Source organism: Muntiacus reevesi, chromosome 8 (genome assembly GCF_963930625.1).
Source record: "Muntiacus reevesi chromosome 8, mMunRee1.1, whole genome shotgun sequence".
NCBI classification, from domain to species: domain Eukaryota; kingdom Metazoa; phylum Chordata; class Mammalia; order Artiodactyla; family Cervidae; genus Muntiacus; species Muntiacus reevesi.
Window position 1 is genome coordinate 45623200 of NC_089256.1, and position 21823 is coordinate 45645022.

The window sequence follows — 21823 nt, forward strand, 5'->3', positions numbered from 1 at the left end:
AACTGCAGCATGCCAAGCTTTCCTTTCCTTCACTACTTCCTGGAATTTGCTCAAATTCACATCCAATGAGTCAGTGATGCCATCCAAACATCTCGTCCTCTGTCATCCCCTTCTCCTCCTGCCCTCAATCTTTCCCAGCATCAGGGTCTTTAACAAACGGCTGGCTCAGTGTCATGTCAGGATGGCCAAGTGGTCTAAGGTGCCAGACTCAAGATTCTATCTTCCGAAGAGCTGGCTCTTTGCATCAGGTGGCCAAAGTATTAAGAGCTTCAGCGTCAGTCTTTCCAATGAACATTAAGGGCTGATTTCCTTAAGGACTTACTAGTCTGCTCTCCCTGCTGTCCAAGAGATTCTCAAGAGTCTTCTCTAGAATCACAATTCAAAAACATCAATTCTTTGGCACTCATTCTTCTTAGTATCTTTATTTCAAGCCCAGAATGTCCAGAAGCAAATGTAAAAGCAGCTGTGGCATAAGCTGGTACTGCTAAGATACTAAGTGCCAAGCAATAAGGATAGAAACAAAAGTGAAAATAAGTGAGAGAGCAGAGTAAGAAGAGGAAGTAACCTAAGAACGGAAGAGATTCACAATGCAGAATACTGCAAAGGGATTTTCTTTATTGGAGAAAGCACTGTTAAGTTTTTGAGGCAAGGACCCGAATGTAGAACGGTACATGAAGGGTGCAGCAGCTGTTCAGAAAGCAATCCAGTGATACCATGTCACCTATGACAAGAAGAACAGAGCTACTACCCAGACATGACTGGATCATTTTTTTAAGAAGGTAGATTGAACTGAACCCAGCAAGGAACCAGAACCTATGCCATCAATGTCAGGTGTGAGTAAAATTGCAGCATGCCTTCCGTCTCCTACTGCTGACGATCCTTCAGCTCTACCATCTCCCACCTCCTCTCCTTACTCTAGTCAGCAACTCTTCTTGCCTGTTCCCTCAATGCCAGCCCCTGTATGTCAGCTGTTGTACTTTACTATTGTACTTTTCAAGGTACTGGACTGAAGATTAAAAATGTTCATTTTTTTGTTTTTCATGTATTATGTTTATGAAAAGTATTATAAACTTATTACAGTATAGTACTATTGATATAAAGATGGTTGTGTTAATTGGGTACCTAGACTAACTTTGTTGGACTTATGAACAAATTGGACTTATGAATGTGCTCTCAAAACAGAACTCATTTGTATGTAGGGGATTTACTGAACACATATTATTTTACACACCTGCTTTTTAAATCAATTTTAAGAAAAAGGCGGGAAAGGTGTGCTTTTACACTTTCAAAATTACATAATTACCTTTACTGGTGCTCTTGTGTTCATGCAGACTGAAATTACCACCTACAATCACTTGCTTTCAGCCTAAAGAACATCCCGTAGCCATCATGCAAGACAAGTGTGTTAGTAGTGAAGTCTCTCAGAAGGTGTGTCTGGGAAGTATCATACATTCATTTTTAAAAGACAGCTTTGCTGGATATAAAAAAATTGGGGTTAAGAGTATTTGTCTCTGAGTACATGGAATATATTACTCTACCAACTTCTGGACTTTGTTTCTGATGAGAAGTCAGCTTTTTGTTTTTAATCAGGGTTCTTCTAAATAAATAATTGGCTGTTTTCCCCTCCTTTTCTTATTTTCAACAGTCACACTGACAGGTCCATTTGAAGATTTTCTTACGTTGATCCTACTTGAAGTTCTTTGGGTTCTTTGGATGTATATGTAGGTCACTCTTTTTCTATAAATTTGAGATGTTTTCAACCATTATCTCCATGAATACTTTTCCACTTTTTTTCCTCCCCTTTTCTTCTGGTACTCTCATTATATATACTGTGGTGCAGTTAATGATGCCCTATATTCCTCTGAGGTTCTTCAATTTTACCCATTTTTTCCCTCTCCTTTCCTTGGATTTCTACAGATCTATTCCCAGTTCACTAATTCTTCCTTTCCACCAGTTCAAATCTTACTATTGAGCCCCCTAATTTTTCATTAGTTATAGTACTTTTCAACTCCAGAATTTCCACTTGGTTCTTCTTCAGAATTTCTGTCCCTTGATTGCTAGTATCTACTTGACATAGGTTGTCATCATATTTGACTTCTTTGATGAAGGTTTCCTTTGATCCTTTGAATATATTTATAATGATTACTTCAAAGTCTATTCCTATTAAATCCAACATCTTTGCTCACAGGCAGTTTCTATTGTCTGCTCTTCCCAGTGTATCAGTCATATTTTCCCGGGTTTTGTTTTTGTTTGCACATATTTTACCTTTTTATTGGTTCACTTTCTTTCTTTCTATAGTTTCTTTTGGAGAAGGAAATGGCAACCCACTCCAGTGTTCTCACCTGGAGAATCCCATGGATGGAAGGGCCTGGTCGGCTGCGGTCTATGGGGCTATAAAGAGTTGGACACGACTAAGCAACTAATGCACACACAACCATCTTATAAAATACTATGTGGCAACTCTGTGTACACTCCTCCATCTATGAGGTTTTGTATTTTTATTTGCTTACTTGTTTACTAATTTGCTGTTTTATTTTAAAGAAGTCCACTTTCCTACCACACACACCTAACCACTTGGGAGTGTTAAGCCTCTGATGTTGATCCTCAGCGGGGAAATAGCCTAGATATGCCCAAAGTCATCGTGATCTAACAGTAATTGTCAGGACTCTAACCTCCATTAACTGCCAGCTGAGATCAGTCCTGGGTGTTTACTGGAAGGACTGATGTTGAAGCTGAAACTCCAATACTTTGGCCACCTGACACAAAGAGCTGACTCATTTGAAAAGACCCTGATGCTAGGAAAGATTGAGGGCAGGAGGAGAAGGGGATGACAGAGGATAAAATGGTTGGATGGCATCACTGACTCAATGGACATGGATTTGGGTGGACTCCGGGAGTTGGTGATGGACAGGGAGGCCTGGCGTGCTGCGGTTCATGGGGTCGCAAAGAGTCAGACACGACTGAGCAACTGAACTGAACTGAACTGCCAGCTGATCACTCTACTGTTTTAAACAACAGCTTCATGTACAAACTGTGCTACAGAGGAATCCAATCAGATTCAGGCTCCTTTGAAGAAGTAGTTTCAAGTCAGTGTTTGACATTCACTGTCCTCAGAAAGACTCCTTCCAGCTGTCTCTTATCCCAGTTCTTGCTGGCAAACTCAATGGCCTGCAGTCTAGTTTGTATTTTCTTGAATCTACAAACCTCCCAACTGCCTTTGGGAGGCAGTTTTCACAAATAATCTCCACTGTTTGTAAAAGTACTCTTAGGTTTGAACCTCTCCAACTCTACTGCAAATGAAGTCAGTTCCTTGAGGCAGTGATTAGGAGCTATGTTTTATGACCTGCTTCTCTCCTCTCAGTTCAGTTCAGTTCAGTCGCTCAGTCACATTCGACTCTTTGCAACCCCATGGACTGCAGCACACCAGGCCTCCCTGTCCATCACCAATTCCCGGAGTTTACTCAAACTCATGTCCATTAAGTTGGTGATGCCATTCAACTATCTCATCCTCTGTAGTCCCCTTCTTCCTCAACCTACCCCCAAGCAAAATCTCTGAATCGAGACTCTCAAGAAGAGGGTGTGGACAACAGCACATTTTTCGGAGTGACACCCATTTAGTAACCGAGTATTCGGTGGGAGACAGGCAGCAAATGGAGATCATCTCTCCTGACATAGAGCTACCACCTTACAACCTAGGGAAAAGGTGATCTATTCCCTATCAGCTCTGTTACCAAAATAACCCTTTATTCCACAAGTGGGTGCTGGACAGAAGGTAGCCCCCTACTTCTGCAACACATTTGCACAGAACTTAGCCTCGAACTTAGCCTCAACAGCAGGCATCTGGGGGTAGGATGAGAAATCCTGGTGTCCTGCTTCTCCTAGGAAGAAAACATTCCTTCTGGCAGAAGTTCCACATTTACTGCATGCCCTAGGACTATTTCCAAATCTCTAAGAAGTTGCTTTTTAATAGTTTTCCTCTGTTGTACTAGTAAGTAGGTCTGCAGAGCTCTTATGCTATCAGACTTAAAAGTCAAAGAAAGTTATTTTTAAGATGATTTTGATGCAAGCCTGATTTGAAAATCACTGACTGATAGCGTGCTATGTCACATCACCTATTTTACTTGAATCTCTTTAAAAACAAAAATACCTACAGGGCAAAAATTATTATTCTCATCCTTTATAGGGAAGGATTCAGGAGGCTTAAGGTCAAATAAGGTCACAAGGTGGAGAAGGCAATGGCACCCCACTCCAGTACTCTTGCCTGGAAAAACCCATGGACGGAGGAGACTGGTAGGCTGCAGTCCATGGGGTCGCTACAAGTTAGACACAACTGAGTGACTTCACTTTCACTTTTCACTTTCACACACTGGAGAAGGAAATGGCAACCCACTCCAGTGTTCTTGCCTTGAGAATCCCAGGGACGGGGGAGCCTGGTGGGCTGCCATCTATGGGGTCGCACAGGGTCGGACACAACTAAAGTGACTTAGCAAGCAAGCAAGCAAGGTCATAAGGATGGGGCCTTAATCCAATAAGGTGGGTGTTCTTACCAGAGCAAGAGACACCAGAGACCTCTACCTACAACCACTGCCCTGTGCTCAGACAAGAAGTTATGTGAGAAGAGACAGAAGGTGACCATATGCAAGTCAGGAAGAGAGGCCTTACCAAAAGCCAACCCTGTTGGAACCTTGATCTTAGACGTGTAGCCTCCAGCACTGTGAGAAAATGAATTTCTGTTGTTTAAATCACCCAATCTGTGGTACTTTTTTATGGCAGTCCAAGCAGACTTAACACATATACCCACTGGTATTTTGTCAGATTGGACTGAAAGACTGGTGCAATGCAGATGAGAATTTGCAAATAATTCTGAAGGAATCATAATTAATGGTGCTGAGAAAGGACATAGAGATCAGTTGGATTCCTAAAGTAAGTAGCATTTTGGTTCTGAACTATCACAGGACAGCATAATATCAACAGTGCTGCAATGATATCCAAATTAAAGAATCAGAAGTTTCAGGTTAAAGATATAGTAGTACAGAAACAGGGCAAGACCCAGATAAAGTTTACAACCAAAATCAATTAGATTTAAATAACTAGAAGCTTAGATTCAACATGGAGCTGGAAGGGCAAGCAATTAAGGAAAGGCAAAGTTGGGAATACAGCATACACATACAGAGAGACAATAAACAATAACATAAATGGAGCAGAAGGTACACTGAACAGCTGGGGAAGGTGGATGAAAGGTAAACAGGTGGGCTTTGTACAATTCATCTATAAGATTTCAATTATTTCAAAAAAATTTTTTTTATTTTTTAAATTATTTCAAAAAATTTTAAACTAGAAAAACGCTAAAGAGGAAAGAAATGGTCACACAAAACTTAACTATTCACTTGCTTTTTATTAAAGTGACATATAGAAGCAAGTCCAGAGAAGAAGTCTGGCACTGAAGCCCTATTTTCAAATTTACTTCTAAGCACCAAGATGTAGAGAAGATACTAAAATTCTGTGAATCTTGGTTTCCTTATTAGCATTGTGGAGACCATACTTTATAAGGTGAAGAGAAGTAACATATGAACGCATACTTCCCCTGTCCGGCCCATATACAGATCACACCTGATATTTGTATAATGAAGAAATGGCTATAAATAGCTCTAAAGTTTCAAAAAAAGATCTCATCTGACTAAACTGATCAGGGGTGGCTTCATAGAAAAGATGGTGTTTCAGGAAGGTTGTGAGGCATAGACAGGACTACAGGGGCTAAAAGAGAAAGGCCCACAAAACAGAGGAGAGTACAAAATAAAGACAGAACAACTGATGAGAACAGTAGTAAGTCATGTTTGGTTAGAGCAACTGTTCTTTAAAAGAAGTAAGTACACATAAGAAATGCAAAGGCCTCTTGGTTTTTTATTACTTCTTTGGTTAAATTTTGGTATCCAAGAACTCACAAATGACTCCAACATTCTAATAATTTCTACCATTCATATAGTGCACCTGTGTCTTTGAATTTCAAAGCATTAAAAAAAAAAAAAAAGAAATCCAAACACTATGGGAGGGTATAAAAAGAAAAATGAAACTGTACCTCCTTCACTGTTTCTAAAGGTAGCCACTATCAAGTTTTCCATATATCTTTTCAAGAATTGGTTATACAAACACATACATATCTTTTCAGTTATTACTGTATACTGACAGAGCAATTCTACATGCAGTTTTGCATTCTGCTTCAACTTTCAACTTTCCAAACCAACACCTTGAGAGCTATATCATTTTTAACAACATAGTAATTTTTATAGCATAATAACTAGACCAGACACATCACTGACAATTAAGCTTGACTTCAACTTTCTTTTGGGGCTTCCCTGGTAGCTCAGTTGGTAAAGAATCCACCTGCAATGCAGGAGACTCCGGTTAGATTTCTGGGTCGGGAAGATCTGCCGATGAAGGGATAGGCTACCCACTCCAGTATTCTTGGGCTTCCCTTGTGGCTCAGCTGGTAAAGAATCCACCTGCAATGTGGGAGAGATCTGGGTTCAATCCCGGATTGGGAAGATCCCCTGGAGAAGGGAACAGCTACCCACTCCAGTATTCTGGCCTGGAGAATTCCAGACTGTATAGTCCATAGGGTTGCAAAAAGTAGGACACAGCTGTAAGCAACTTTCACTTCACTTCAATTTTCTATTACAAACAATGCTGTAACCAATATTCTCTCTCAAGTGTTTGTACTTATTTTGCAATTATATCCATAAATGAAATAAAAACAATGAATCTCAAGGTCAAAAATATGTTCATTTAAAATTTTAATACTGTCAAAGTTCCCTCTAAAATACTGCACCAATGTACCAGTGAGTGAGTGCAACAGTTCCCCACCATCATCATTAACCCAAGGCTGATTCAAAATTTTCCATATCTAACAGTATAACATGTGAAAAAAAAATGTTTTTCATGAACACTATTTCCATAATACGCTCAAGTTATATGCTTTTTTCACTTTCACTCGCAAGTTTTTCAGAGGTATGGTGATAACATGGCATCATCAGTCTGGTGCCTAATGGAATGTTTGTTGTCTATGCTTATGTTTTAAAATGTAATTTTTATTTCTAAAACAATAAATATTAACAGATACACAATAATATAAAAGCTTTTCACGGTATGTGTAAATTTGAGACCACAATATTGAGAACCTTTGGTTCAGATAATCTTCTCTGTCTTAAGAGGAGAAAAAAAAATCCTGTGATATTCAGACAGCATTCAATTCATAGATTAAGGAACATATTTACAATACTATATCTCTTTGGTCAGAAATTATGTATTTCCACTTATCTCTTTTGTTACAACGATAAATGTAATGTTTCCTTCCATTATATTCTAACTGGTCACTGTTTGTTTATAGGAAAATTACTCATTACCATATGTTAATTTTTTAAAGCCAGCCACTGAATTAAATCAGCTACTGAATTCTGTTTCTGATACTTTCAGCTGACATTCTTGACACTGGTTTTTTGTTTTATTTAAAGCTTATGTTTATTGGGGTATAATTTACATACAAACTGTGGAAAATTCTTAAAGAGATGGGAATACCAGACCACCATACCTGCCTCCTGAGAAACTTCTATGCAGGTCAAGAAGCAACAGTTTGAATAGGACATGGAAAGGAGTACATCAAGGCTGTATTTTTTATTTATTTAACTTATATGCAGGGTACATCAAGCAAAATGCTGGGCTGGATGAAACACAAGCTGAAATCAAGACTGCAGGGAGCAACATCAATAACCTCAGATATGCAGATGCTGCAGCTGCTGCTGCTAAGTTACTTCAGTTGTGTCCGACTCTGTGCAACCCCAAAGACAGCAGTCCACCAGGCTCCCCTGTCCCAGGGATTCTCCAGGCAAGAATACTGGAGTGGGTTGCCATTTCCTTCTCCAATGCATGAAAGTGAAAAGTAAAAGTGAAGTCGCTCAGTAGTGTCCGACTCCTATCGACCCCATGGACTGCAGCCTACCAGGCTCCTCTGTCCATGGGGTTTTCCAGGCAAGAGTACTGGAGTGGGTTGCCATTGCCTTCTCCTGATATGCAGATGATACTACCCTTATGACAGAAAGCGAAGAAGACTAAAGAGCCTCTTGATGAAGGTGAAAGAGGAGAGTGAAAAAGCTGGCTTAAAACTCAACATTCAAAAATCTAAGATCATGGCATCGGGTCCCCTCACTTCATGGTATGTAGATGGGGAAAACAATGGAAACAGTGAAAGACTTTATTTTCTTGGGCTCCAAAATAACTGCAAATGGTGACTGCAGCCATGAAATTAAAACAGGCTTGCTCCTTGGAAGGAAAGCTATGACAAACCTAGACAGCATATTAAAAAGCAGAGACATTACTTTGCCCACAAAGGTCTATATAGTCAAAGCTATGGTTTTTCCAGTAGTCACATGTATGGATATGAGAGTTGGACTGTAAAGGCTGAGCATAGAAGAATTGATGTTTTCAAACTGTGGTAGTGGAGAAGACTCTTGAGTCTCAATGGATGCTGAGTTTGAGCAAACTCCTGGAGACAGTGAAGGACAGGGAAGCCTGGCATGCTGTAGTCCATGGAGTCACAGAGTCAGCCACGACTGAGTGGCTGAACAACAGCAACAAAATTTACATACAGTAACACTTGCCATTTAAGTAAACATCATGTCTATGAAGATGAAGAATATTTTTCGCACCTACAAAAACTTCAGTCAGGTCCCTTAGTAATAAATCCACTTGCCCCAATCCCAGGTAAACTGTCCCTATAATTTTCATTTTTCAGAATGTCAAATAAATGGAGTCATACAATATGTAGCATTTTGCATGTGGCCTCATTCACTCAGTATTAACTAATCTAAGCTGCCTTCATATTGTTGTATCTATTACTAACTGATTCATTTTACTGCTGAATTATATTCCATTGTATTCTGCAATTTGCTTATCTATTCACCAGTGACGGACATCTAGATTGCAGTTTGAGATGATGATGAATAAGCTACTATAAACATTCATATATGGGTTTTGTTTAAATAAATGATTCTCATCGTACTTGGTAAAAACCTAAGAGTGAGACTGCTGGGTAATACAGATCCACTGGAGAAGGAAATGGCAACCCACACCAGCATTCTTGCCTGGAAAATCCCATGGACAGGAGCCTGGCAGGCTACAGTCCATGGGGTTCCAATAGCCAGACACGACTTAGAGACTAAACCTCCACCATGGTAAGTATATATTTAACTTGACAAGAAACTGTCAAACTGCTTTCTACAGTGGCTATAATATCATGCATTTCTATCAGCAATTTATGATAGCTCCAGTTGTGTCATAGTAGAGATAGTTAAAAAAAATCACATGTAAGTACCACCCATCCATATCTATTTCACTAAAGTTACACACCTGAATGTGTGTTGAATTAGATCAAATGTCTTTCAGGCAGTTAATAAAATGGTCATTGTTTATCTCCTCTGACACATTAAATATGGTGAGATATTAATACATTTCTTAACAATTTTTGACTCTTGGAATAAACACATTTGGTCACTGTGTGTTGTTCTTTAAAATTATTAGTTTTCTTAAAAATGTTTAAATCAGTATCCATACATGAGATTGATTATTTAATAAAGTACCCTTCTCCCTCTTTGGGTGGATATTGTATTCACCACATGATTCCAGTTTTATGACATTCTGGAAGAGGCAAAACTATGGAGAGTTAAAAGATCAGCGGTTGCCAGGTTTAAGGGATGAACAGCAGAGTGCAAGAGGATTTTGGAGGTAGTGAATCTATTCTGTTGGATACTATAACAGCTGATTTATGTCATTTTACATTTGCTAAAACCCAGAGAGTGTACAACTCCAAAAATGAACCTAAAGGTAGCCTACTGGCTTTGGGTGATAATGATGCGTCAGTGTTCACTGGATTATAACAAATGTACCATTCTGGTGAAAATATAAGAGGTGAGGGACACTGTGTGTATATGGGGTAGGCAGTAGATGGGAACTCAGTAGTTTCCATTCAATTCTGTTGGGAACCTAAAATTGCTCTAATAATCAACATTTTTTTAAAAATCAAGGATTTCTTCACAAATGAAATAAACGAGACAGAGTTCTCTCTGAGCAAGGGAATGAGGAGACTATATTTGCCTCGTGGGAGGTTTTTTAAAAAAAAGACACTACTGTCCTTTCAAATATTTGAAGTAATAGGTCTGACACATACCAGGTCTCTAGTGTTGGTTTTTTCTTTCAAAAATTACCAAGCGTATTCTGATATGCATCTGCATGCAACTGAAAATCTAGATAGTGGCAGCAAAAGTTTTACTGGAAACTAATGCAAAATATTGTCACCTTGCTTATTTAACTTATATGCAGAGTACCTCATGAGAAAGGCTGGGCTGGAAGAAGCACAAGCTGGAATCAAGATTGCCAGGAGAAATATCAATAACTTCAGAAATGTAGATGACACCACCCTTATGGCAGAAAATGAAGAGGAACTAAAAAGCCTCTTGATGAAAGTGAAAAAGGAAAGTGAAAAAGTTGGCTTAAAGCTCAGCATTCAGAAAACTAAGATCATGCCATCTGGTCCCATCACTTCATGGGAAATAGATGGGAAAACAGTGCAAGCAGTGTCAGACTTTATTTTTCGGGGTTCCAAAATCACTGCAGATGGTGACTGCAGCCATGAAATTAAAAGATGCTTACTCCTTGGAAGGAAAGTTATGAGCAACCTAGATAGCATATTAAAAAGCAGAAACATTACTTTGCAAACAAAGGTCTGTCTAGTCAAGGCTATGGTTTTTCCAGTGGACATGTATGGATGTGAGAGTTGGACTGTGAAGAAAGCTGAGCGCCGAAAAATTGATGTTTTTGAACTGTGGTGTTGGAGAAGACTCTTGAGAGTCCCTTGGACTGCAAGGAGATCCAACCAGTCCACCCTAAAGGAGATAAGTCCTGGGTGTTCATTGGAAGGACTGATGTTGAAGATAAAATTCCAATACTTTGGCCACCTGATGAGAAGAGTTGACTCACTGGAAAAGACCCTGATGCTGGGAGGGATTGGGGGCAGGAGGAGAAGGGACGACAGAGGATGAGAGATGGCTGGATGGCATCACCGGCTTGATGGACATGAGTTTGAGTAAGCTCTGAGAGTTGGTGATGGACAGGGAGGCCTGGCATGCTGCGATTCATGGGGTCACAAAGAGCTGGACACGACTGAGCGACTGAACTGAACTGAACTGAACGCAAAGTAATTTTGTCTCCCTTGTGGCTCAGGGGGTAAAGAATTCGCCTGCAATGTAGCAGATCAGGGTTCAATCCCTGGGTCAGGAAGATACACTGGAGAAGGGAATGGCAACCCACTCCAGTATTCCTGCTTGGAAAAGCCCATGGACAGAGAAACCCGGCGGGCTACAGTCCATGGGGTCTCAAAGAGTCAGATACAACTTAGCGACTAACACTCTTTTCATTTCAATGCAAAATACAACTGAAATGTAGGCTGCAGCTGGATTGAAGAGAGCTCAGATAACAAAGAAATGAAATAAAACCTATAGCAATTTATAATAAAATGAACATGTAAAAGAATGAGAAAATTATCTTTATACTAAGCAAACATCTTTAGAATATTATCACCTAAGTGATTAAATTAAGTTATTCTCAATAACTTTGCACTGTCTCAGGAACCAGAAGCCTTTAAAATTAAAGCCATTATGCCCAATTTTCCTTGTTTTCTAAGAAAATAAAGCCCCAAAAGCAATAAAGTTAAAAACAAGATACAAAACTGGTGGTAAAATAGAAATGTACTCTTCCAAAATGAAATCTCACAATTTCCCCTTCATATCTATAATCAAATTTTGCCTATTATTCCATCCAAAAGTGTTTGATTTTATCTATTCCTATCTATTCTCACTGCCACCAGTCTGATCTAGGTGCCTATCATACAGCTAAATAACTTTATAGTTGTTCAGTTGCTATTCTTTACAGCTAGATAACTGCAACAGCTCTAAACCACCCTTCCTTAACCTCAGACTCTTTGCTTTTTAATTCATCCTTCATACAGCTCTCAGTTTAATCTTAACACTTTGTCACTGCGTAATTTTAATGTCTAAGGTCCTAGAATGAGTTTTTAGCACTTCTTAGATCAAATCTGAACTTCTCTGTCCTACAAGTTCCTTTGGCCTTGATTCATTCAATACTCTTTCCACTCTTCATCACCAATCTGTACCCAAAACACACTGAACGTAGATACATTTTTATTATATTGGTATACACTATATTCAGTATGCTGAGTCAATCCAAGCAGTCAATAAATCCCAAACACATGCTAACCACTGTAAATATTTAACATTCACAATATTCTTTGTGCAACACTAAAAAATGTTAGTATATTTAATTCCATTGTATAAATAAAGCATAATTTTATAAGAAAACATGACATGTACTTAATATTAAAAAACCAAAACTATAAGAAAGTATGACTACAAAATAAGCAAGTTACAGACTTATAAATTTAACCATAAATGAATTTTAAGTATAAAAAATTTTCAATTCATTGGTGAATATTTTTTGAATATATTTTTCATTAGAGAATGGAGAGGTGTGAGTTTGCATTCCAGAGTATATGCTCTCCCATTTATTATTCATTTGTTGTCAGCCTCTGCTCAAGTGGGTTTCCCTTGTGGCTCAGCTGGTAAAGAATCTGCCTGCAATGCTGGAGACCTGGGTCCAATCCCTGGGTTGGGAAGATCCCCTGGAGAAGGGAAAGGCTACCCACTCCAGTATTCTGGCCTGGAGAATTTCATGGAGTATACAGTCCATGGAGTCACAAAGAGTCGGACACAACTAAGTGATTTTCACTTCTAGAGTCAAGTAGTAACAGGTCCCTTAAAAATATTTTATTAAAAATTAGAAAAGAAAAATGACATTTAAAATATCCTACCCATGTCTTCCCTGTAAAATCATTAGAGTATCTTATTTTAGTGACAACATTCTTGTATCCAGTGGGGTCAAATTTTGAAAAACCCTGCAATAAGCCTCTTCTGGGAGAAGTCAACGCAACAAATACGATTCTTAGGTGCTCATCTTTGATTACATCTTACAGCTTCAACTCTATTAATCTAATAGAAATCCATCTTTTCTTTCATGTCTCAGCTTCAGACCTTCTTTAACTGAGACATTTACTATAACCTTTCTAAAGACGTTTACTATAACCTTGAATACAAACCTCACCTTTCAGTATTTATGGGTTTCCACTGTGCAAGGCTCCACACAGACATTCTCAAAGATTTTGGGAATTGACACCCCAACATTCAATAATTCCACTTTTGGAATGTACCCAAAGGAAATAAAATCAATGTAATATATAAGAATGATGACAGCAGAATGAATGATACTTGAAAAATTATAAACCTAAAAATTCCAAATTGAGGGCTTGGCTATGAGACATAATCATAATATATTGGGAAATAAGAAAAACAGAACATTAACACATGAAAAATCTGGGTGGTGGGAACAAATCCCCAATCTATACCATTCTCTGTATTTTTTAAAATATTTTATAACTTATAAAAATCTTAAATGGAAATTAATATTCTTTATCTTCCAAATTTTCTACAGTAGGCAATATACTAATTACACAACAAGAAAAACTTTCAAAAAGTAAAGATGGAAACATATAATTTACTACAATGAGGCTTCTCGGCCTAACTAAAACATTAAATTTCTTTACTTTTGGCTAGAATTTTATCAACTCAACATGTTATTTCATCAAATTCTTTACCATCTGAGACACCAGGGAAACCCTCTGATTGAAGACTTCAGGTCTTTATGAACAGTGAAAACTACCTCTCCTCTTATAAGTTGGATTTTTTTAAACAGAAATCTTTCCCCAAAAAAGGCAAAAAGGACTCCTTCATGGGAGCGTGGGGGGCAGAGGCGTGGGGGCAAACTTGTGTTTATCCAATTCATATTCATTGCTGAATATATCTATTATGTATACATTTAAAAGGGTTCTCATAAATTTAAATTAAGATTTAGCACTTTAGGATGTATGTGCTTTCCTCCCAAAACTTATTAACATCTTAATACTCAGAAATTTAATTTTGTTCAACACTAAAGTACTGATTATACAATACTCAAATACCATGGAGGGAATGAACAGACCAGAGATAAAGAGTTTAAGAAATAAAATGATGGATTTGGTAGATTAATCCATACCAAAATTATAACTTTTTTAAAAAAAAGGATGAACTACAAAGATAGAACACAAAAAGAGAGCGTCAAAGGTCACATATGAGATGTCAAAAACTTTTTAGAAGCCTTAAAACAGATGATCTAATGATATTTTACTAGTGAAGTGGAGAATTCTGAAGCCTAAGCACCTGTATTACTTTGCTAGCGTGTGAGATGAGTGCAACTGTGCAGTAGTTTGAATGTTCTTTGGCACTGCCTTTCTTTGGGATAAAAACTGATCTTTTGCAGTCCAAGATAGGCTTCAACAGCACATGAACCAAGAACTTCCAGATGTTCAAGGTGGATTCAGAAAAGGCAGTGGAACCAGAGATCAAATTGCCCATGTCCACTGGATCATAGAAGAAACAAGAGAGTTCCAGAAGAACATCTACTTCTGCTTTATTGACTACACCAAAGCCTTTGACTGTGTGGATCACAACAAACTGTGGAAAATTCTTAGATATGAAAATACCAGACCACCTTACCTGCTGCCTGAGAAATCTGTATGCAGGTCAAGAAGCAACAGTTAGAATCAGACATGGAACAATGGACTGGTTCCAGATTGGGAAAGGAGTATGTCAAGCCTGTATATTGTCATCCTGCTTATTTAACTTAAATGCAGAGTACACCATGTGAAATGCCATGCTGGATGAAGCACAAGCTGGAATCGAAAAGACTGCCGGGAGAAGTACCAATAACCTCAGATATGAAGATGACATCACTCTAATAGCAGAAAGCAAAAAGAAACTAAAGAGCCTCTTGATGAAGGTGAAAGAGAGTGAAAAAGCTGGCTTAAAACTCAACATTCAAAAAACTAAGATCATGGCATCCAGTCCCATCACTTCATGGCAAATAGATGGGGAAACAATGGAAACAGTGACAGATTTTCTTGGACTCCAAAATCACTGCAGATGGTGACTGCAGCCATGAAACTAAAAGATGCTTGCTCCTTGGAAGAAAAGCTATGACCAACCTAGACAGCATATTAAAAAGCAGAGACATTACTTTGCCAACAAAGATCCGTCTAGTCAAAGCTATGGTTTTTTCAGTAGTCACATATGGATGTGAGAGCTGGACCATAAAGAAAGCTGAACATGGAAGGATTGATGCTTTTGAACTGTGGTGTTGGAGAAGACTCGAGGGTTCCTTGGACTGCAAGGAGATCAAACCAGTCAATCCTAAAGGAAATCAGTTCTGATTATTCATTGGAAAGACTGATGTTAAAGCTCCATTAACTTTGGCCACCTGATGCAAAAAACTCACTCACTGGAAAAGACCCTGATGCTGGGCAAGATTGAAGGCAGGAGGAGAAGGGGACGACAGAGGATGAGATGGTCAGATGGCATCACCGACTTGATGGACGAGTTTGAGCAAGCTCTGGGAGTTGGGTGATGGACAGGGAAGCCTGGTGTGCTGCAGTTCATGGGGTCACAAAGAGTTGGACATGACTGAGCTACTGAACTGAACTGAAGCACCTGTAAGAAGCTGATTCATACAGCCCACAAGCAGGAGGTTTCAGAGACAGGAGGGCACCACTCCCCACCCCCAGGCATTACTAAAGGTAGAGTGAGGTGTTGTGCTCAGTCACTACTCGTGTTCAACTCTTTGCGACCCCATGGACTGCAGCTAGTCAGACACCTGTGTCCATGAAATTTTCCAGGCATGAATACTGGAGTGGGATGCCATTTCCTACTCCAAGGGATCTTCCCGACCCAGGGACTGAACCTGTATCTCCTGCACTGGCAAGTGAATTCTTTATCACTCTGCCATCTGAAAAGCCTCAGAGTGTCTATCAAAAAATAGAACAATATCATAACAATGAACTCTAAGAAATTAAATATGAACAGGAATTTAAAATTCAACAGAAGGGTTGGAAGATAACATTTAAAAAAAATATCTCAAGAAACAGAACAAAAAGACTAAGTGATGGAAAATAGGAAGGAAAAGAAAATTTTTTTAAAATGACCAAAAAATTCTAATACCCAAATAAAATAAATCCCGAGAGACAAAAAATCAAATAAGCAAGAGATTATCAAAGAAACAATGCATCAAATTTAGAAAATTCATTCAATAAAAGATACTATGGACAAAACCAACATAAAGATGACAGGCCAAGAGAAGGTATTTTTCAATCCTATAACCAATAAATCTCCACAAGGAACTCTTGCAAACCAAAAAGAAAGACAGGAAGGGGAGCTCCCTGGTGGCTTAATGGTTAGGATTCTAGGCTTTCCCTGCCCTGACCTGGGTTTAATCCTTGTTTGGGGAACTAAGATTCTGCAAGCTGCATAGAAGTGTGCAGCAAAAAAAAAAAAAAAAAGAAAAGAAAAACAAAACAAAAAAAAAAGAAGTGTGCAGCCAAAAAAAAAAAAAAAAAGAAAGAACACCCAAAAGAAAGATAGACAAAGGACAAAACAGACAATCAACAAAAGGGAAAATCTGAATGGATACAAGATGCTCAAACTCATTAATTATCAGAGAATGTAAACTAAAACAACAAGACATCATTTTAAATCTGACTTGCAAAAATAAAGAAGTTGGATAAAACCAAATACTGGCAAAGATATGGGCAAACAAGAACCCTCCTCACTGCTAGAAGGCACATAAGCTAGGCCTTCTATTCTATAACCCAAGAATCCCAGTCCTGGGCATATATCCCAGAGAACTCACACAGGTCCATAAAGATGTACAAGGAAGAATATATTTACCACAGTGTACTTGTGATGCCAGAAAGGCAACTCAGGTGTTAGTGATTAGGGAATGAGAAGTAAAATGTGTTATGTGCGTATTATGAAATTCTACATCATATACAATTATACGTACACACAAAACAGAAAGGTCTCCAAAACAATGCTGAGTAAAAACAGTAAAAAGTCAAACAAGGTCTATAACACAATACAAAAACTAAATATACATACACACAACACACTACATATTTCATGATTCATATATAATCAAGGAATGTATCAGCCATAATGCAGTGGGTACCTACCAGAAAAGGTAATGCAAGCAGGGCTCAGAAATGAAACAGAAAAATTTAAAGGACCTTGTATAGTCTGATGATAGTGTCCAAAAATGGGAAACATAGTAAGCATAACTCTTTTTACCTAAAGCCCTAATAATAAATTTCCCAAAACTAAAGGACACAAATCCCCAGCTTGTAAGGACCCAGAGTGCCCTTAAAAAGGGAAAGGGAAAAAAAAAAAAAAAACCCACATCTAGACACACTATGGAATTTCAGGGGTTTAGAATGAAACTCTAAAAGCTTCTGGAGATTGGGAAAAAGGCAGGGAAGGTCACATAAATGAAGAATAAGAATGGCTTTGGATTTCAATGGCAACATTAGAATGCAGAAAACAATGGAACTATGACTTTCAAACTTTTTAAGCCTAGATTTTTATACTCAAATGACTGATGAAACGTACAGGTAAAATAAAGCTTTTTTTTCAGCCATGCAAGATCTGAAAACCATAAAGTTTTTGCTTCCCAGGTACCCTTTCTCTGGAGGTGGGAAAAAAAAAAAAAAAACATGGAAAATAAGAGATCCAATATCGGAAAAGGGCACAGAAAATTTTAAGGTGACATAAAGAGAAGTTTCAGGGTGACGACTGTGCAGTAAGCCTAGAAAGTCATCAGTACAGATTGCTTTAAAAGGATAGAAGGTTCTAGGACAGCTGTCTCAAATGGAAAAGGGAAAATAGATATTACTACTGGAAAAACAAAAATTGGTTAAGAGAAGAAATGATATCATAATACACTGCATAGTCCTGCTATAATTATTTACATAGTTATAACTGAATGCTGACTTAATAAACATCTAAATAAATATATTTAAAGAATATGTGTAAATGTGGAAAGTCAATAGATAATGCCTAAAACTGTTGTATCAAGAAATAGCAATAGAAGCAACTTATTTATAAATATGAAAGAGTAAACAGCTAAAAGAAATAAATAAGTAGCCTCTAAAGTGTAAAGGTTGGGATAGGGAACAGTTGTTTTACAGATACTATTCTAATTTAAAAATTGTATTTTTTATTGCTAGTAAAGCAAGGAACTCCAACAGCCTTTCAGCTTTTAGTACAGTAGATCTTCACAATATTATTTCTTGGTGTTAAACAAACTATATCTAATTTGAGGAGAAGACTGAACCGCAAACCAAGACAAAATCAAGCTTTAATGATTGATGAGAACATAGTACAAATAGCCCTGAGATTGAATCCCAGCTCCACCACTTAACTCTGTGAAGTAGGACAAGTTACTTAACCATCCTGTACATGTAACCATCTTCTCAATATGGTTCTGCAAGGATAATTAGGTGAAAACACCTGATGTAGGTGACCCATCAACAGATGTTACAGCAACTTTTGCTTGTCTTTCTGCTCCCTAGCTAAAAACCCCCATTTTGACCCCAAGCTGCCTTGCTGGTCACACAATACAAAGACTCATGGACAACTCAGCACATATCCCTCCTCACACTGAAAAATCAATCATGATGAGTAAGCAGACTTATCTTTGTATATGAAGTGCAGCATTATTCTTGTTATGTGAAGGAGATTATCCTCATTATCCACATTTTGGATTATTGCCTGCTTTCAAACACTGTTCCAATTAGTCTAATACACTAGATCAGAACCATTTTATCACTAAGGTCTGTTGTGTAGGAGCATTATCAACTTCAAAAACAAACAAAAAGTGTATGTTCCATCAGTCTTCATCCCTGCTCTGTCACTGCAAAGACTTAAAAATTTTCTAATGATGGTCCTATCTGGCTCCCGGCTGGCTTGGGGCCACCTCCTACTTACTGCAGCAAGAATAGAGTGAAATCAGCCCCAATCAGCTAATTGAATTGTTTACCATTTTCAATGTTTTATTCCATTATTATGGCTGAATTCAGAATACCCTGCAAAATACAGAAACCTTAAAGAGAGTAACAGGAAATTATCTTTATCATTATGCCAGTCACCTTCACTTGCATGGCCAAAAGTCTTAACTGATTGATTTTATACAAAGCATACATACTTCTAGAAATAATCTGACAGACTTAAAAACAAATTCATAAATCATCAAGACTTTATCATTAATTCAACAAACACTATGCTAACATACTGTAGATCAAATATATAAACCCTACTCTCAAATGAGAGGGAAAAGGTAAAAATAAAATTGAGAGCAACAGAGAACAAGTAGTCCAGGAAACAAATGAGAGCAGCAATTTCAGACTATCTGGTATAGTTTATAACACAGTCGAGGCTAAGGAAAATTATGAAAACTACCAAAGCTGAACACAGCTCTGAGCCTCCTGATAGCCAAAGCATAAAGAGAAACAGGATGGTTTATGAATAGAAATGATCTAATAAAAGCAGTCATTTGTTAAAAAAAAATTGTTAAAGCAAAGAAGGATAACAGAAAGGCCTGTCACTGAGGGCTTAAAAGAACTTGTCTTTAAGGTTTATACTTTATAAGGATCAGTAAATAAACTATAAACAGTGTCTTGGATAGCGAGGAAGAGTTTTTTCATGTCCCTTTTCTCATATTCCAATCCTAGATAAAAGTCAAAGTACAAAATTTTAACTCACAGTCTGTGACGGAATTTCTATAAGGATCTAAAGTAACATAATGCAAGTACACTGACTTCAGGTGAAGTGTTAAGTTCTATCATTTAGCTTAGTCTAGGTTTTTATAAATGCATGTTTTGCTTCTCTCCCAGACTGTAAACACTCAAGGCTTACGTTGTTTGGTTCCATTTGAACTTCCTTTGCTTTTCAGTACAGCTCCCGCTCAATTATAATGACAGATAAAATGTTATGCAGTCAATATTTATAGTCATTATCTGTTAGTCTTCTCTGCAACACTATAAATTCCATGAGGAGAGGAACAGTGTCTTGATCATGTCCACATCCCCAGTCTCTGAGCATATGGATGGGCCAAAAAAATAAAACACAACCAAGAAGCATGAAAGGAGAGGAGAAATAATTCCTAAAATGGCACTGATCCTGTTTCTAACAAGAGCTGGAACACCTAGGTAAGTTACTTAACTTCTCTAACCCTCAAAGCTTTAATCTGTAGAAAAGGAAAAAAAAAAACACACACACACTTCACACACTTCAGAGTTACTGTAAGCATTAAGCCTTTTACTCTACAAAAGTATTTATTTAGCACAGTATCTGGAAAAAAACCCATTAAACGTTACCCCTTTAACTTCTCTCAAGTTCTCCAACTAAAAACCCGGTGTTAAACACAACAGTGCCATCAAAGAATAAATTATTTCAGTAAAAGTACAACAGAGTTCATCCATCCTTTCCTTTGAAGTTGAAATTTCATCTCTTCAACATTTAAAATGGAAGGGGAATAGTTTGTGAATTACTTTCAAAATATTACAAACTCAAGAACAAGTAAAGGAAAAAAAGGTCACTAATGAGCCTTGAAGTAACATGAAGGGGGAAAAAATCACTTACTCATCTACTACTAAGAAACAGGTTTTTAAGGGAGTGTTTATTAAAGGAAAAGAGGAGTGAAAAATAGAAATGCTATTTAATAATATGCTTAGAAAAAATTCTTCCAAACTGTTTATTCAGAATTTAAACTTTAAAAATGAATTATCTTGACATCGTTTGCTTAAAAGCGGAACATTAAATACTCCCATTCAAACCGAAAACATTCCTTCATGACGGCTTCCCGGACTCCAGTCATCCTTCAGTTCTCTCCTCCCATTTTGAGCTTCCCTCGCATCACCACTGACACACGCTGTGTGCAGACTAAGTTCTGTCATTCCTATAATTACCACACCCCTGTCAGCCGCTTCAGGCCCATGTTGTTATGACATCTGTAAACTGCAGTCGGCCGTCTCCACTCGCCCGCCCCCCCCACCCCCCCGCTTCCCCAAACCTCCGACTCCGGCTGAAACTTGTGAATTTCCGAGACCAGACCGTTCCCGACTGTCTCAGTTAGGGTTTTTACACACACCCCATCCCCTATTCTCACCTGCCTCAGTCACGGCACACTGCGCAGCCCACCGCCGCCCCCCGCCCGTCTGCGTGGGGCCGCGGCGCTGGCTCCGCGCTACCTCCTCGCAGCCCCGCAGCCTCTGCGCCCCGCAGTCCCCGGCGCCGCTTACAGCCCGGCTGCCGCGCCACCCCGCCCCGCCCCGCCTCGCCTCGCCTCCACCGGCGTTCCCGATGGCGAACACACCAGCGCTCCCCACCCCCACCGTCCCCTCCGCCCGCCGCGCGGCCGTTAGGACAACCGGGCCCGTGACGCACGGACGCGCCGCGAGTGCCCAGGCCCAGGAACCCGAGCTCGAGCACAGTCGGCGACCCGCCCTCGCCGCGGGGCCTCTCCCGGGTCCCGCCGAGGACTGCCGGATCTGCCGGCGGGAGGGGGAGGGGTCGGGGGCCGCCACAGCCCCGCACTCACCAGGTTCAAGGCAACCGATCCCGGTGCCACTTCTGGGGTGAGCCTCTGCCTCGCTCGCTCGCTTGCCGTGCGTCTTCTGCACACAACCTCGAAAGAGTCGGCTCGCCCCTTCGCGGTGCTCACCAGGCCTCGCTCGTCGCCTCCGCCGCCGCGCACCCAGCACAGCGAGACCCAGCTCAGCCGGCGT

The 21823-nt window shown here is 39.1% G+C and overlaps 1 protein-coding gene across 1 annotated transcript in view; it reads right to left on the reverse strand.

Annotated features, from left to right (window-relative positions):
* The window catches only part of KPNA1 (karyopherin subunit alpha 1), a 68578-nt gene extending 46755 nt beyond the window's left edge, over window positions 1-21823 (reverse strand). The window contains exon 1 of the mRNA XM_065942211.1: window positions 21637-21823. The gene's annotated coding sequence lies outside the window, so the exon portion shown is untranslated. The remainder of the gene's footprint in view (window positions 1-21636) is intronic.